Genomic DNA, 17,125 nt, shown 5'->3' on the forward strand with positions numbered 1-17,125 from the left:
ATCTTTATATCCAGGGTGTATTGATCAATCTAACAATTCGGTACTGACCCCCTGAGGAGGATCTGTAAATCAGGATAGATGCAGCCAACAGAGTATCTGTAATAAATACACAGGCACTTCTTCTGTGCCTCAAACTCCTCCCCTTCCAACTCCTTCTTCGCATTCCAAGAGATCCTAAACCATTAGAATCCAAGGCTTTATGCTAATCTCCTTTCTCCTTTGCCATATTCTTTAACACAGCAGCACACTCTGTTTTCCAATCTTGTCATTCTCTTTTGTCCCAGGGTGCTACATTCCAGCCTGATTCTCAGAACTCTTGCCTCTGCTTTGCTTCCTCTAGGCAGATGCCCATCTTGCTAATTTTTTTGACCTCCTCAATGGTACAAAGGTCGTCTGTCTGCTGCCCTCTCCAAGTTGATTTGTGCAGTGAGCAAAGATGCAGACTCTGTTAGCTCTCTCCAATCTCTGTGTGCAAGAATGCTGGGACAGTATGAGGTCTTTAGAGTGAGACAGTGAAGCAAGTAATTCCCTGGAATGTTTTCTGAGATTCCATTGTTAAACTCCAGTTTCTCATTAATGGCTCTAAGTGGTCACAATTGGAATTTTAAAATTCTTTTCTGTGTGTGTGTGTGTGTGTGTGTGTGACAGAGAGAGAGAGAGAGAGAGAGAGCGAGCATGTGTGTGTCTATCTGTCTAGGGTTAGGGTGGAAGCATTGGGAGTATAGTGGTGGGGGGCAGTGAACATTGTGATTTAAAAGTATTTAGGCTCTGAAGGCAAAATCTAAAAATAAGGCATCTTGCTAGGAAGAAAAAAATGGAAGGTAACTGTGAGTTCTAGATTGCTAGTGCAATTCAGCTTTCATTTGTAATTTGCTCAATAAAAATTTACTGACATCTTTTCTTCACAGTACTTCCCATTTTTACTTCACAGTAGCTACTGTGCTAGACACTGGGCAGTAAGATACAGACCCTGTCTGGAGGAAGCAACTGCCCCAAGACAAACAGGCTATTGAGAAGGATGCAGTGAGTTCTGGTGCAGATATTTGCAAAGCACTATGGAAGTATAAACATTACATTGTAAGTTTCTTGAGGGCAGAGCCTGCATCATATTTACCTTTGTGAGCTCAGCCCCTAGCTCAGTGGTTGGCACATAGGAAGTACTTGATAAATATTTCATGATTGGTTAAGTGAATGAATGAGTGAATTCTGTCCCCTCCATCTGTACCAATCATTTCTCTCCTGTTTTGTCAACCGTTTCTTATTTTGGTATGTAGCTTTCTGTCTGTGATAAAGTTTTATAAATGTTTTACATATCTTCTATATTTCAGTCTTTACTCTGCAGCTAGTTTTAAATCAGTGATATTTATTGGTGAATGAGTTTGTAGCCATTCAGTGCCTTGGCTTGCCATATATAGAGTAATAAAATTGAAAATTTATTGGGGTAAATAGAACAGTTTTCAGATGCCAATGTTTTGCAGATGATTTTCACCTGTGGTTCTCACATTTGGGAGGACATAGGAAAAGAAAAATAAACAAACTGACACCTTATACTTTGGGTCAGTCTTTAAGAAGAAGCAGTTAAAAAAAATCACCCAGTGACATTCACACTAATATAATTTTTAAAAATGTTGATTTATTTTTGAAAGAGAGAAAGAGAGAAAGAAAAAGAGAGAAGAAGAGAGAGAGCATGAGTAGGGGATGGGCAGAGAAGGAGACACAGAATCTGAAGCAGGCTCCAGGTTCTGAGCTGTTAGCACAGACCCTGATGCGGGGCTTGAACTCCCAAACCACAAGATCATGACCTGAGCTGGTTGGATGCTTAACCAACTGAGCCACCCAGGCACCCCTCATGCTAATATACAGTGAAACTGTTCTTGATGAGATGGTCATACATTTTCATTCAGATTAAAAAAAAAGGCAGCAACAGACTCCTTTCCCCCTGCCTACTTGCAATTTTCATATTATAAAATATTTTATAAATACAAAAGAAAATAATATAAAACAGAGAATAACAAAATGAACCTCCCCTCTATTTAGAAATGACAGATGTTTACTACATGTCTCCTCCTCACTCACTCCTGGCCTCTCCCCTGTTGTTCTTTTGCTCGTACTCAAGAGAGACCAGTGTTCTGAAGGTGGATCCCAGATAACTAAGTTGTGGTGTATTTATAAATAGAAACAATGTAGTAGTGAAAAAGAGTGAACTACTGATTCATACATCAGCATGTCGGGTTCTCAAAGACACACTGTTGAGTAAAAAGGAATCCACAGAAAAATGTATACAATGCTGCCGCATTGTATAGTAGCTTAGATTTCAAAATCATGTAACATGTAACACTATGTCATTTAGAGATGTGTAAATATATAGTACAACTCTAATGAAAAACAATGTCTTTTAAACTATATATATATATATATCTATATATATATATATATAACTTTCTTTGATCTCTTAGTTACATTAGTATCATCTTCATGCAAATAGGAAAAAACCTTGATTCATTATGCTGGCTGGCTGAATGGCACAGAATTCCAACAGACACATTCATTAAATGAAAATTTAGCAGCCTCAGGGATTATTCTCCTATCATTTGAATTTTTCCTGAAATTTAGGCAACATCACAGGATGTTTTTGAAGAGAACATGTACTTGCTGCAGTCCTTTTGTAGAGCTGTAAAACTGAAAAAGTCAATCTAAACACCTCAGCAACTGATATTCACTTTGGCTCGTTATACTTGTGCTGAACTTCTTAGGTAACTAGGTGAGGTAATACTTAATTAGTAATAGTGTGAGGGAAGTAGAGGAAATATCAGTGAAATACAAATAGGCTGGAGCAGAAAAACAAAGGTTGTCAATCCAGTGTAAATTATCTTATAAAAGTTGGGGCAATAAAAGCTAAAGTCAGATGTTTAAAATACTTGGGGCACCTGGGTGGCTCAGTCGGTTGAGTCCAACTTTGGCTCAGGTCATGATCTCACAGCTTGTGAGTTCAAGCCCCACGTCAGGTTTTGTGCTGACAGCTCTGAGCCTGGAGCCTGCTTTGGATTCTGTGTCTCCCTCTTTCTCTGCCCCTCTCCTGCTTGCACTCTGTTTCTGTCTCTCAAAAATAAATAAATGTTAAAATACTTTTGTGTGCCAGGATCTGTGATGTGTCTTTTTCTCATTTAATCTTTACCATGGCTCCTTTAAGTTAGGCATTATTATCCTTGGTTTACAAATGAGGGCACTGATGTTTACAGGAATTAAATTACTTGTCAAAAGTCATAAAGTTGGCACATGACAAAGCCAGGATTTTAATTCAGGTTCATTTGACTCTCAACTCCTAGCTTTTCCCAAAATGCTATTAACGTTGCTTATCAAGGAGGAATACAATGAACTTTGTTTTATGTGTGTGGGGTACTCTTGATTAAAATATCAAATAAAATAAATAAATGCCAGTTTAGAAATATTGGTGCCTCTTGTTCAAATCATCATATAGATGGGAAGCTATTATCAATTAAATAGTTTTTATTTCTTGGTCCAAATATGTACCCCAGAGACCTTCTGACATGGAGTCAGAAGACCTGAGTTTGAGTTTCTCCTTGGCCACAATTAGTTGAAATCATGATGACACATTAAAACAGTGATTATCAATTTACCGAACTGTGCATTGAGAGTAGTAATACCTGCTGTTACTTGTTTGTTTATCCATTCTCTTTTATCCTCATTACCTCTCCCATTCCCTTTGCCCTCAATCCTATAGGCAACCATTCTAATGTGTTTGATGATCATCCTTTTATCTGTAAGATTTACAAAATTTGAATTGAAATTTTGTGTGTGTGGTTGTGATTAAGACTCTTCCCCTATATTCCGGTTTCCTCCCTTTCAGGTAGGATCACACTTCTTGACTCCCTTGACATTGGGGATGGCCATGTGACTTGTTCTGGCAATGAGACATCAGCTGTAATTAATGTGTGTCATTTCAGACAGGAAGCCTTTGAAAGGCACAACATGATTCTCCATACTTCCCTCTCCTGACTACAGTAACCAGTGGGGGTTCTAGATGGCAGAGGGTCCATCAGCCTGAACACCTAAACAAGGGCAGTGCTTGATAAAGTGTACATATATTTTTCGTCTACATAAATGGTAAATACATAGGTTTCACTCTTATACTGTTTCATTGTTTCTAGTCAGCACTATTTTGTTAAGATATTTAAAACCATTTATATGAAGTATAAAAACTTTAAAGAATAGTGTGAACATCGTATGGATACATATGCAGACATTCTAAAAGTATACCTCAAGCCTAGGGATATAAAGCAGATGGGACACTAGGAAATCAGTCCAAGGAGACTGACCTTTGATTTACCCTTCACTAAGCTTTAGTAAAAGTATACAGGTTTGAGGTTTCTTGCACAGGGTGGGAAACAGGCAAGCAGCCCCTTGGGATGGGAAGGGGCCTTGAAAATTAGCTTGGGGAATTCTCACCTTGATCCTGAGCTGGGGAACTGTAAGGCCTAGGGAACTGATGTATATGATGGCGAGTTAAACATAAGTGGCATGGGTTTTAGCGGCGCTCCTGGGTGGCTCAGTCGGTGAAGTGTCCGACTTCGGCTCAGGTCATGATTTTGCAGTATGTGGATTCAAGCCCTTCATTAGGCTCTGTGCTGACAGCTCAGAGCCTGGAGACTGCTTCTGATTCTCTCTCCCCCTCTCTCTGCCCCTCCCACTCTCACTTTCTCTCTCTCTCTCTCTCTCTCAAAAAAGAAACATTAAAAAATAATTAAAAAACATAAATAGCATGGGTTTTAAACAAATATGGAAAGTCATTTCTTCAGCAGGCCCATTCAACAGTGTTTGTTAGAGCACAGTGAATTTAAATGTATTATGTAGAATGCAAAGAATTGTACATTATGGTATGGAAAACCATTCCAGTTCATGCTTCTCTGATAACACTGATGGACACTTTGCCTTAGCTCTGCAGGATAATAGTATCAAAATGTTGATAGTATTACAAAAAGCCACTACCCTAGGCCAATGGACATCTTCTGCTGATGACTAATGCAAGAGATAGATTTCCTTTACTTTGCTATTAGTAATTGTCCATTGGTATAGTGCACTGTATCTATTCCAGTGACCTGGGAAACCTTGATTTATCTGTAAATTTATATAAACACCAAGCAGACAGTGTTCCAAAGGTATGTTTGTTTGCCTCAGTCTAAACTTTTTAAAGTTTTGGCTGTTGTCTATGTCAAGACTAATTGTACTTTGCTTGTCTTGACTCAGTTGGGCCTCTTAGGTCTTTGTTACCCCTCTGCTATTTATACAGTTGACAGCTTCTAGATTGGGCTCATGTTCTAGGCTGCTGCTTAGGATCTTCCTACCCTCCCATAAGGACAGGATGTGCCCTTCAAGAGAACCCCTTTGCTTGTGCTTATGTTCACCTTCCTGGCTCTGGCCACCTGCATATGGCGATCTTCCTTATTCTCCTCCTGCTATGTTGGCCTTGAGTTTTCTCCCCCATTTTCTTTCCTTTTCTTCTTCTTCTTCTTCTTCTTCTTCTTCTTCTTCTTCTTCTTCTTCTTCTTTTTTAATGTTTATTTATTTTTGAGAGAGACAGAGACAGAATGCGAGTGGGTTAGGGGCAGAGAGAGAGGGAGACACAGAATCCGAAGCAGGCTCCAGTCTCCGAGTTGTCAGCACAGAGCCCCACGCAGGACTCGAACTCACAGCTGTGAGATCGTGACCTGAGCCAAAGTCGGACGCTCAACCGACTGAGCCACCCAGGAACCCCTCTCCTCCATTTTCATCTCAGACAGCTACACAACCTTTTCTTCTTGTTGGGATAAAACTGCTACTTCTAGTCTTTGTATCAACCCTGCTACTCAAAATGTGACCCAAAGAGTAGCAGCATTGATGATACCTGGGTTTATTATACGTGAGAATCTTAGGCCCCACCCCAGACCCACTGAATCAGATTTTATCCACGGGTGATTCATATGCAACTTAGAGTATGAGAAGCTGCTCTAAAGTCCACTCCCTTATTCTGGACTCTGTATTAGTGTCCTGTCAGCCAGAGGTCTTCTCAGGAAGTAAGGAAAGGTGCATTGTCATTTGCGTGGTACTTGTATGGTTTTTGTTTGTATTTTTCCTTCTTGGGTGTGTTTCATTCATTTGTTACCTCTCTGTGATCTTATATTATTAAAACTCTGATGGAACTGCATGTGGGTGTTACTTGTTAATTAGTACATTGATCTCTGTCTCTCTTTCTGTCTCTGTCACACACACGTATGCATGTGTGTGTACGTGTGCCACACACACACACACACACACACACACACACACACAGACACACAGACACACACACACACACACACACACACACACACACACACACACACAGAGTTATCTCAAGGAGGGCTTTGGCCAGAAAAGCCCCAACTCAGATCCAGACAACACAAAGTAACTGACTAGAATACTCTATTAAAGGTCTTGTGATCTATTTTCCATCCATCCTCAAAATATAGAAAACTACTAATTGATTTCACAAACCTCTCAGAGCTTCCTCCTGTGTGTGGGCTGCCTAAGATTGCATGTTTTATGATATCTAGGAGCTATTCTCTCCTAGTATTCATTGGATTTAGCTGATTGTAATTTGTTTTGTCTGACTCATCCTTGATCTAATCTTTTCTTTTTCTTTTTTTTCTAAAGGTTTTATTTTTAAGTAATCTCTACACCCAACATGGGACTCAAACTTACAGCCCTGAGATCAAGAGTCACATGGTCTACTGACTGAGCCAGCCAGGTACCCCTAATTTTTTTTCTATTGTAAGTACTAGAGAATCTTATATAATTTCTTCTTCCCTACTGTTGCTACCATTATTTTTTAAATCAAATTTGCTACAAGACAGTATAGTTTAAGTTATTATATTCAAAGTGTTTATAGAAATAAATTCAGAGAACACAATGTACAGAGGACAGATAGATTACTTGATACTATAATTCTTAGTTCTCTTTAGGAAAAAAATAAGTAATTTTCTGCAATTACTCTGTCAACTCCCAATTTGCATAAATATAATAAGCATCTCAATATTGAATTGGGTTCCAGTTTATGTGCACTGTTGTAGTCTGTGAACAAAGAAACTTACACAGACCTCAATCCCTCTTTAGGAGATTTCAAGTAAAATGAATAAGTTGCCTCTGGCCCTTCCTACCTTTCTTCTAATTTCCCTTTTTTGGGATACATTCCTAATGAAGCAAAATACCAGGAAGTGTCATCATTTTTATTTACTTCAGTAATTAATCTACTAGGATGCTTTGTTTTTTATATGAAAAAATGATTTTACATGTATGTATCTTTAGGTACCTATTAAAGAGTATTAATATTTTAAGGAAAAACATCTATGCCAGTGAAGTATGTTTTAATTTATTTTATTAAAATGTTTATTTATTTTTTTTTGAGAGAGAGAGAGAATGTGAGCTGGGGAGGGGCAGAGAGAGCGGGAGGGAGACAGAGAATCCACAGCTGGCTCCGTACTGTCGTAGAGCTCGACGTGGGACTCAAAGCCACAAATTGTGAAGATCAAGACCTGAGCCAAAGTCAGGCACTCAACTGACTGAGGCACTCAGGCATCCTAAGGATTTTTTTTTCCATGCTAATGGAAGAAAGCTCTGGAAATCGAATATGTTGATGATACTGGAGGGGTTAGTGGTGGTGGTAGGTGAGATTTTTATGCAAATACAAGTAAAATGAAAACTTTTCGAGAAGAAGTGGATTCAGAAGAGAATGAGAAAGACAGGAACTGAAAATGAAATAGGCAAAATTTGAGAGACTGAGGAAATCTATTTTTCTAATAATCTTTAAAAAGGCAGAGAATTCCCAAATGAGATGGAGGAGGTTCTGGGATGCATGAAGGTTGAGAGATGTCTGTTAGAACCTTAGTTTGGGTGAGTGGAGTTGTGCTGTAGGCAGAATGGAGAGAAAAGGCTTGCCAAAGGATTTAATCTAGAGAATAGTAGCTATGAAAGAGTTTCTTCCTGAATTCAAGGGAGTTGACCTGGGGGCCATGTTAGAGATCTATCTATCTATTTATGTTATATATAATATATATACACTTACTATGTATAATATGCTTATATTATATATAATTTATATATAAATATAAAAAAAGTTTGATTAGTATATAGATTTAATAAATCTATCTTTCATTTATCTACATTTCACTGGAGAGATAAAAGAGAAATGAGAAAAAATAGATATGATTTAATTTTTTTTTTTACATTTATTTATTTTTGAGAGACAGAGAGAGACAGAGCGTGAGCAGGGGAGGGGCAAAGAGAGAGGGAGACACAGAATCTGAAGCAGGCTCCAGGCTCTGAGCTGTCAGCACAGAGCCCGACATGGGCTCGAACCCAGGAACTGTGAGATCATGACCTGAGCTGAAGTCGGACGCTTAACTGACTGAGCCACCCAGGTGCCCCAAAATAGATCTGATTTAAAAGAAAAAGTACCACATAGAGGGGCACCCGGGTGGCTCAGCTGGTTAAACGTCTGACTTTGGCTCAGGTCATGATCTCATGGTTTGTGAGTTCGAGCCCCTCATCAGGCTGTCTGTTGTCATTGCGGATCCTGCTTTGGATCCTCTGTCTCCCTCTCTCTGCGCCTCTGACATTTGCTCGCTCTCTCTCTCTCTCTCTCTCTGTCTCTGTCTCTCTCTCTCAAAAATAAATAAACAGTAAAAAAAAAAATAAAAGGAAAAGTACTACATAGACAAGGTAAGAAGGAATTAAGCCTTTAGGCCAGAAAGGGTGTAAAATAGGCAAATGATGATGTAGAAAAGACAGAGTAAAAGTAAACGAGTTGAATTACACAAATGGGCTCATGGCTTATACATGTATAATTATTTTATTTGATCTCACTGTAATTTGAACTCCAAAATTCCATCACAGTGAAAACCGTTGGTACTAGAGCTCAGAATACATATGCGATCCTGCAGGAGGCACTGTGGGAAAACACCAGGACATGGTTTTGTAAGAGGAGAGGAGCTAACTCTTGGGGGAGTCCCCTCAGACCCTAAATAGGAGCCACAGAGTGTTTCTTAGAGAGATAAGATGAGAAGGTAGTCTTTTCAGTACATCTTCCCCTATTCATATTCTAATCCACACCTGTTGCCATGGTTTCCTTAGCCCACAGCATCCATCAGAGCAGCATCCCATCCTCCTGAGGCCATGACCTGAGTTTCTGTCTGGCACAAAGCTCCCCTGAGAAAACTGACTTCTGTGCTACTTCCTCGACTTCTGTGCTACTTCCTCAGGACCTTTCAGGCCCGAAATGACCTTTCAGGCATCAGAGAAAGGTCTGATTTCTGACCTTCTGATTTCTGACTTCTGATTAATAATTGAATTGAATCATAAAGTAATATATTTAATAATTTAACAATCTATAATTATTGATTAGTTTTTCATACTTCTAATGGAGCATTCTTTTACTACTTTCTAGAGAAATTATATTTAAAGAGAAACATCTTAGAGACATCAATGACTTAACCCAAAGAAAAGAATCAACAAAGAGCAAATCTCTGAACCAGAGGTGTCAGTGTTGAGACTGGGAGACCAAGAGGTCTTTACACACCTAATCACATGTATATCACTCTCATGAGAACCAAAACAAGCTGTAACACAGCTCACTGTCACTTTATTAATAGGACACTACTATTACAAGAAATTCTTGTTTGGGAAGATAAAGTTAAAAATAACTCTATTACTTATTTCAAGAATTTATGCAACACATTCCCCGCCCCCCCCCCCCCCAAACAATAGACCACATAGCTAGCCTCCTTATCCCTTCTCCATACTAGGTCTCTCTATGAGATTCAGCTAATAACTGGACCCTCCTCAAGTCTCCCTTCTAAATCTCACCTTGTTCCTCCTATCCTAACAATTTTGTCATGACTTTTGTCCAATCGCAATTAAGGTCCTTCACTTCCACTTCCCACCAATGAAAAATTCACCTTAGACCAGACCCCAAACCTCATAAGAATCTTGTCTTTGCCTACTCTCTTCCAAGATGCTACTAAGTCATTGTCACAGTAGTGGTCTTCCTTACTGCAGGAAGCAATAAACTTGTCTTTGCTTCAGTTACAGGTTATTTGGGGTAGTATTTTCAGGGAATCTATAGTTGATACACTGGTCCCCAGTGGGTTTTGTAAATAGTGATACTGCAGATACTTTTTGGAAGGTTAAATGTTTAAAGATGCTTGTGGACTTCCCAGTAGAAGACCTGTGGTCAGAACACAGACATCTCTGCTTGGGAACTGTCTTAGAAACCAACAAAGAGCTGCCCTCTCCAACTTACCCATGACCCATGACCCATGACCTTATTGTAATGAAAGTTTTGAGGCATCAGAACTCTATTTTACTGTCATTTCATCCATTATTATGTGTCTCCAGAAGAGAACTGTGTAAGCTCATACAGAAATGATAGAACATATTGGGTGTTTATGAAGGGTGAAAAATGTGTTAAACACCAAATGTTTATGTATTTGTTTGTTTATAGTTAGCACTTAGAATAATGTCTTCACAGAAAGCATAGAATAATTAGAAAATTCACTTGAGCTCACTAGGATGTTTAGAGAGATGCGATTAATGCCTGTAAAGAGAATCATATTCACACAAGTGTCATTCATACTGCAAAGTACAAATGGTTTTCTTATAGCAGAAGAAAGTTTATTTAACTTTTTGGGGTGGCCAGTACTCTGTTATCAAAATATGGCCTGCCAAGTTAGCAAATTTCACTCCTTGTTAAGTGAATACTTCTATCTCCACTCATGCAATTCTGAAAAATGCACTTACTGCTGATTTAAAAGTGCCCCATGCTTCTTGTATAAGATTAGAAACCCGAAGGACCATTGACCATAAGTAGTATTGAAAATAGATTTATAATTTTGAGTTAGGTTGCAAGATGGAACAGGGACTTTGCTTAATTCACTTTATTGGAGTCTAGTCAAGTGTTCCTCAAAGGACTTAGTTATAGTGATATTATCTGCAATAAAAATTTCTATTAATAGCATTAATAAATGGACTAATAATGGCAGGTAGCATTTATTGACTCTTTACTAAGTGCTCTTTATGAAGAGGACCCTGTGCTAATGCTTTAACTGTATCGTCAGATTTCATCTTTGCAACACCCATGTGAGGTGTGTGCTGTTATCACCACCATCACATCTATTGACTGAGACTGTAAAAATTACATAACCTGCCCAAAGTCACATTAATAAGTGGCCACGTGGGGATCATTCCATTGTTGCTTGACAATGAAGTCCTTCCTTGTTCCCATTTTGCCATGTTGTGAGAAGCCATTCCCCTAAGAATAAGGACCGTATCTCATATTGTAGCTCTGTTAGAGTGAGTACCTCTGTGCACATATTACACAAAATATAGTAATGTCTTGATTGATTCAAAAAGTATTAAGTGATATGAACAGATGGCCACTGAAAAAATGCTGGAGAGGATAACAGATAATTTAGTGGAAATGCTTTTTACCTCCTCTCAAAAATGTAAGCTGACTTAGGTGTTTCATCACTTCTAAAAACCAAAGGAGCCAAGTTTCTTTCATTCATTTAATACACTTTTATTCATTGTAAGCTTACTTTGGGCTAGACATTGTGCCAAATGCCCTGGAAACAGAGTTGAGAAAAACATGATCATCACTTTCAAGTCCACTGGGAGAGTGAGAGAAAAAGACAAGGAATTCAACAATTAAAACACCATGTGATATGGAACAAAGTCAAAAGTTTAGAAATAGAACTCTGCAGGTATGGCCAAGAAGTGCAGAATGATTCAGTAGGGGAAGGGCAGTCTTTTTAGCAGGTAGCATTAGAACAATTGAATATCCATAGGTGCAAAAATTAACCTAAACTTAAAACTCACACGTTACACAGTAATTAAGTCAAAATTGATCAGAGATCTACATGTAACATGTAAATCTATAAAACTTTTAGAAAAAAAATAGAAAAGCTTCTTCACAGGGTTTAGCAAAGAGTTCTTAGACATGACATAAAAAGCATAGTCCATAAAAGAAAAATCAATGAATTGGACTTTATGAAAATTACAAACTTTCACTCTGAGAAAGATTCTTTTAAGAGAACAAAAGGGCACATCGCAGATGGGGAGAAATATTTGCAAATTACATTATCTGAAAAAGGACTTGCAGACAGAATACATATAAAGAACTCTCTAAACTTGGTAACAAGAAGACAACCCAGTTAGACAATGGGCAAAAAATCCTGAACTTCTCTAGAGAGGATATACAGATGTCCAGTAAGCTGCTCAACATAAATAGCCATTAAGGAATTGGCTAATTAAAACCATAATTAGGTATCATCACGTACCTATTATCAGGGCAAAATTAAAAAAAAATGACAATATCAACTTTTGGTGAGGATTCAGAGCAACTAGGTGTCTCATACATACGTTGCTGGTGAGAATGAAAAATGAAACAGCTCCTCTGATGAACAGTTTGGCAGGTTTTTTTAAAGTTTATTTTATTTAATTTAATTAAGTAATTAATTTAGTAAGAGCTAATCTTTAATTTATTTTTTTTTTAATTTACATCCAAGTTAGCATATAGTACAATAATGATTTTAGGAGTAGATTCCTTAATGCCCCTAACCCATTTAGCCCATCGACCCTCCCACAAACCCTCAAGTAACCTTTGGTTTCTTCTCCATATTTCAGAGTTTCTTATGTTTTGTCCCCCTCCCAGTTTTTATGTTGTTTTTGCTTCCCTTCCCTTATGTTCACCTGTTTTATATCTTAAAGTCCTCATATGAATGAAGTCATATGATTTTTGTCTTTCTCTGACTGACTAATTTTGCTTAGGATAATACCCTCTAGTTCCATCCACATAATTGTGAATGGCAAGATTTCATTCTTTTTGATTGCCGAGTAATACTCCATTGTATATACATACCGCATCTTCTTTATCCATTCATCCATCCATGGACATTTAAGCTCTTTCCATACTTTGGCTACTGTTGATAGCACTGCTATGAACATTGGGGTTCATGTGCCTCTTCAAAACAGCACACCTGTATCTTGGATAAATACCTAGTAGTGCAATTGGTAGGTTAGAACTAGGGTAGTTCTGGTTTTAATTTTTTGAGGAAACTCCATAGTGTTTTCCAGAGTGGCTGCACCAGTTTCCATTCCCACCAGCTATGCAAAAGAGATCCTCTTTCTCCACATCCTCGCCAACATCTGTTGTTGCCTGAGTTGTTAATGTTAGCCATTCTGACAGGTGTGAGGTGGTATTTCATGGTGGTTTTGATTTGTATTTCCCTGATAATGAGTGATGTTGAGCATTTTCTCATGTGTTGGTTGGCCATCTGGGTGTCTTCTTTGAAGTGTCTATTCATGTCTTTTGCCTATTTCTTCACTGGATTATTTGGTTTTTGGGTGTTGAGTTTGCTAAGTTCTTTATAGATTTTGGATACTAACCCTTTGTCTGATATGTCATTTGTAAATATCTTCTCACATTCTGTCAGTTGCCTTTTAGTTTTGCTAACTGTTTCCTTTGCTGTGCAGAAGATTTTTATTTTGATGAGGCCCCCAATAGTTCATTTTTACTTTTGTTTCCCTTGCTTCCAGAGACGTGTTGAGTAATAAGTTGCTGTGGCCAAGGTCAAAGAGGTTTTTTTCCTGCTTTCTCCTTGAGGATTTTGATGGCTTCCTGTCTTATATTTAGGTAATTCATCCATTTTGAGAGTATTTTTGTGTATGGTGTAAGAAAGTGGTCCAGGTTCATTTTTCTGAATGTGGCTGTCTAGTTTTCCCAGCACCACTTGCTGAAGAGACTTGTCTCTATTCCATTGGATATTCTTTCCTGCTTTGTCAAAGATTAGTTGGCCATACCTTTCTGGGTCCATTTCTGGGTTCTCTATTGTATTCCATTGGTCTGAGTGTCTGTTCTTGAGCCAGTACCATACTGTCTTGATGATTATAGCTTGAAGTCCAGGATTGTTATGCTTCCTGCTTTTGTTTTCTTTTTCAAGATTTCTTTGGCCATTCTGGGTCTTTTCTGGTTCCATACAAATTTTAGGATTATTTGTTCTAGCTCTGTGAAGAATGCTGGTGTTATTTTGATAGGGATTTCATTGAATATGTAGATTGCTTTGGCATTGAATATGTAGATTGCTTTGACATTTTAACAATATTTGTTCTTCCTATCCAGGAGCAGGGAATATTTTTCCATTTTTTGGTGTCTTCTTCAATTTCTTTCATAAGCTTTCTATAATTTTCAGTGTAAAGATTTTTCACCTCTTTGGTTAGTTTTATTCCAAAGTACTTTATGGTTTTTGGTGCAATTGTAAATGGGACTGATTCCTTGGTTTCTCTTTCTGTTGCTTCATTATTGGCGTATAGGAATGCAACTGATTTCTCTGCATTGATTTTATATCCTGCCACTTTGCTGAATTCATGGATCAGTTGTAGCAGTTTTTTGGTGGAATCTTTTGGGTTTTCCATATAGAGTATCATGTCATCTGTGAAGAGTGAAAGTTTGACCTTCTGCTGGACGATTTGGATGCTTTTTATTTCTTTGTGTTGTTTGATTGCTGAGGCTAAGACTTCCAATGCTATGTTGAATAACAGTGGTAAGAGTGGACATCTCTGTCTTGTTCCTGACCTTAGGGGGAAAGCTCTCAGTTTTTCCCCACTGAGGATGATATTAGCGTTGGGTCATTCATATATGGCTTTTATGATCTCGAGGTATGATCCTTCTACCTCTACATTCTTAAGGGTTTTTATCAGGAAAGGATGCTTTTGTCAAATTTTGTCAAATGTTTTCTCTGCATCTATTGACAGGATCATATGGTTCTTGTCCTTTCTTTTATTGATGTGATGAATCACATTGATTGTTTTCTGGATATTGAACCAGCCCTGCATCCTAGGTATAAATCCCACTTGGTCGTGGTGAATAATTCTTTTAATGTATTGTTGGATCCAGTTGGCTAATATCTTGTTGAGGATTTTTTAATCCATCTTCATCAGGGAAATTGGTCTATAGTTCTCCTTTTTATTAGGGTCTTTGTCTGGTTTTGGAATCAAGGTAATGCTGGCTTCATAGAATGAGTTTGGAAGTTTTCCTTCCATTTCTATTTTTTGGAACAGCTTCAAGAGAAGAGGCGTTAAGTCTTCCTTAAATGTTTGGTAGAATTCCCCTGGAAAACCATTTGGCCCTGGACTCTTGTTTTTTGGCAGATTTTTGATTACTAATTCAATTTCTTTACTGGTTATGGTTCTGTTCAAATTTTCTATTTCTTCCTGTTTCACTTTTGGTAGTTTATATTTTTTTAGGAAATTTTATATTTCTTCCAGATTGCCCATTTTATTGGTGTATAATTGTTCATAATATTCTCTTATTACTGTTTTTATTTCTGTTGGTCATGATCTCTCCTCTTTCATTCTTGATTTTATTTCTTTGGGTCCTTTCCTTTTTCTTTTTGATCAAGCTGGCTAGTGGTTTATCAATTTTGTTAACTCTTTCAAGGAACCAGCTTCTGGTTTCATCGATCTGTTTTTTTGTTGTTGTTGTTGTTGTTTGTTTTTTGGTTTCAGTAGCATTGAGCTCTGCTCTGATCTTTATTATTTCCTGTATTCTGCTTGTTTTGGGTTTTATTTGCTCTTCTTTTTCCAGCTCTTTAAGGTGTAAGGTTAGGTTGTGTATCTGAGACCTTCTTTAGGAAGGTCTGGATGGCTATATATTTCCTTTTAATGACTGCCTTTGCTGTGTCCCAGAGGTTTTGGCTGTGGTGTTAGGATTTTCATTGACTTCCATGTACTTTTTAATTTCCTCTTTATCTTCTTGGTTAACCCATTCATTTAGTAAGATGTTCTTTAGTCTCCAATATTTGTTATCTTTCCAAATTTTTTGTTGTGGTTGATTTCAAGTTTCATAGTGTTGTGGTCTTAATATATGCATGGTATGATCTCGATCTTTTTGTACTTGTTGAGGGCGATTTGTGTTCCAGTATGTGATCTATTCTGGAGAACATTCCATGTGCACTGGAGAAGAATGTATATTCCGGTGCTTTAGGATGAAATATTCTGAATATATCTGTTAAGTTCATCCAGTCCAGTATGGCATTCAAAGCCATTGTTTCCTTGTTGATTTTGTGTTAGATGATCTGTCCATTGCTCTAAGTGGGTTGTTAAAGTCCCCTACTATTATGGTATTACTATTGATGAGTTTCTTTATGTTTGTGATTAACTGATTTCTATATTTGGGTGCTACCACATTTCATGCATAAATGTTTACAATTGTTTAGTCTTCTTGGTGGGCAAACCCATTAATTATGATATAATGCCCTTCTTCATGTCTTATTACAGTCTTTATTTTAAAATCTTGTTTGTCTGATTTATGTATGGTGACTTTCTTTTGGTGACCATTAGCATGATAGATCATTCTCCATCCCCTTGCTTTAAATCTGAAGTTGTCTTTAGGTCTAAAGTGGGTCTCTTGTAAACATTATATAGAGGGATCTTATTTTCTTATCCATTCTGTTACCCTATGTCTTTTGATTGAAACATTTAGTCCATTGACCTTTAAAGTGAGTAATGAAAGATATGAGTTTATTGCCATTATGTTTCTTGTAGAGTGAGGGTTTCTGGTGGTGTTTTCTGGTCCTTTCTAGTCTTTTTTGTTTGGTCTTTTTTTTTGTTTTTTGTTTTTTTTGGTTTGTTTCATTTTTTTCTTCTCTCAGAGAGTACCCCTTAAAATTTCTTGCAGGGCTGGTTTAGTGGTCATGAATTCCTTTAATTGTTGTTTGTCCAGGAAACTTAATATCTCCTTTTATTTTGAATGACAGCCTTGCTGGATAAAGAATTCTTGGCTGCATATGTTTCCTATTCAGCACACTGAATATATCCTGCCACTCCTTTCTGGCTTTCCAAGTTTCGGTGGATAGGTCTGCTGTAAACCTGATGTCTTCCCTTGTAGGTCAAGGACTTTTTTCCTTTGCTGCTTTCATGATTCTCTCCTTGCCTAAGTATTTGTGAATTTGACTATGATATGCCTTGTTGATGGTCAGTTTTTGTTGAATCTACTGGGAGTCCTCTGAACTTCCTGGATTTTGATGTCTGTGTCTTT

Source organism: Panthera tigris, chromosome A1 (assembly GCF_018350195.1).
Source record: "Panthera tigris isolate Pti1 chromosome A1, P.tigris_Pti1_mat1.1, whole genome shotgun sequence".
NCBI classification, from domain to species: domain Eukaryota; kingdom Metazoa; phylum Chordata; class Mammalia; order Carnivora; family Felidae; genus Panthera; species Panthera tigris.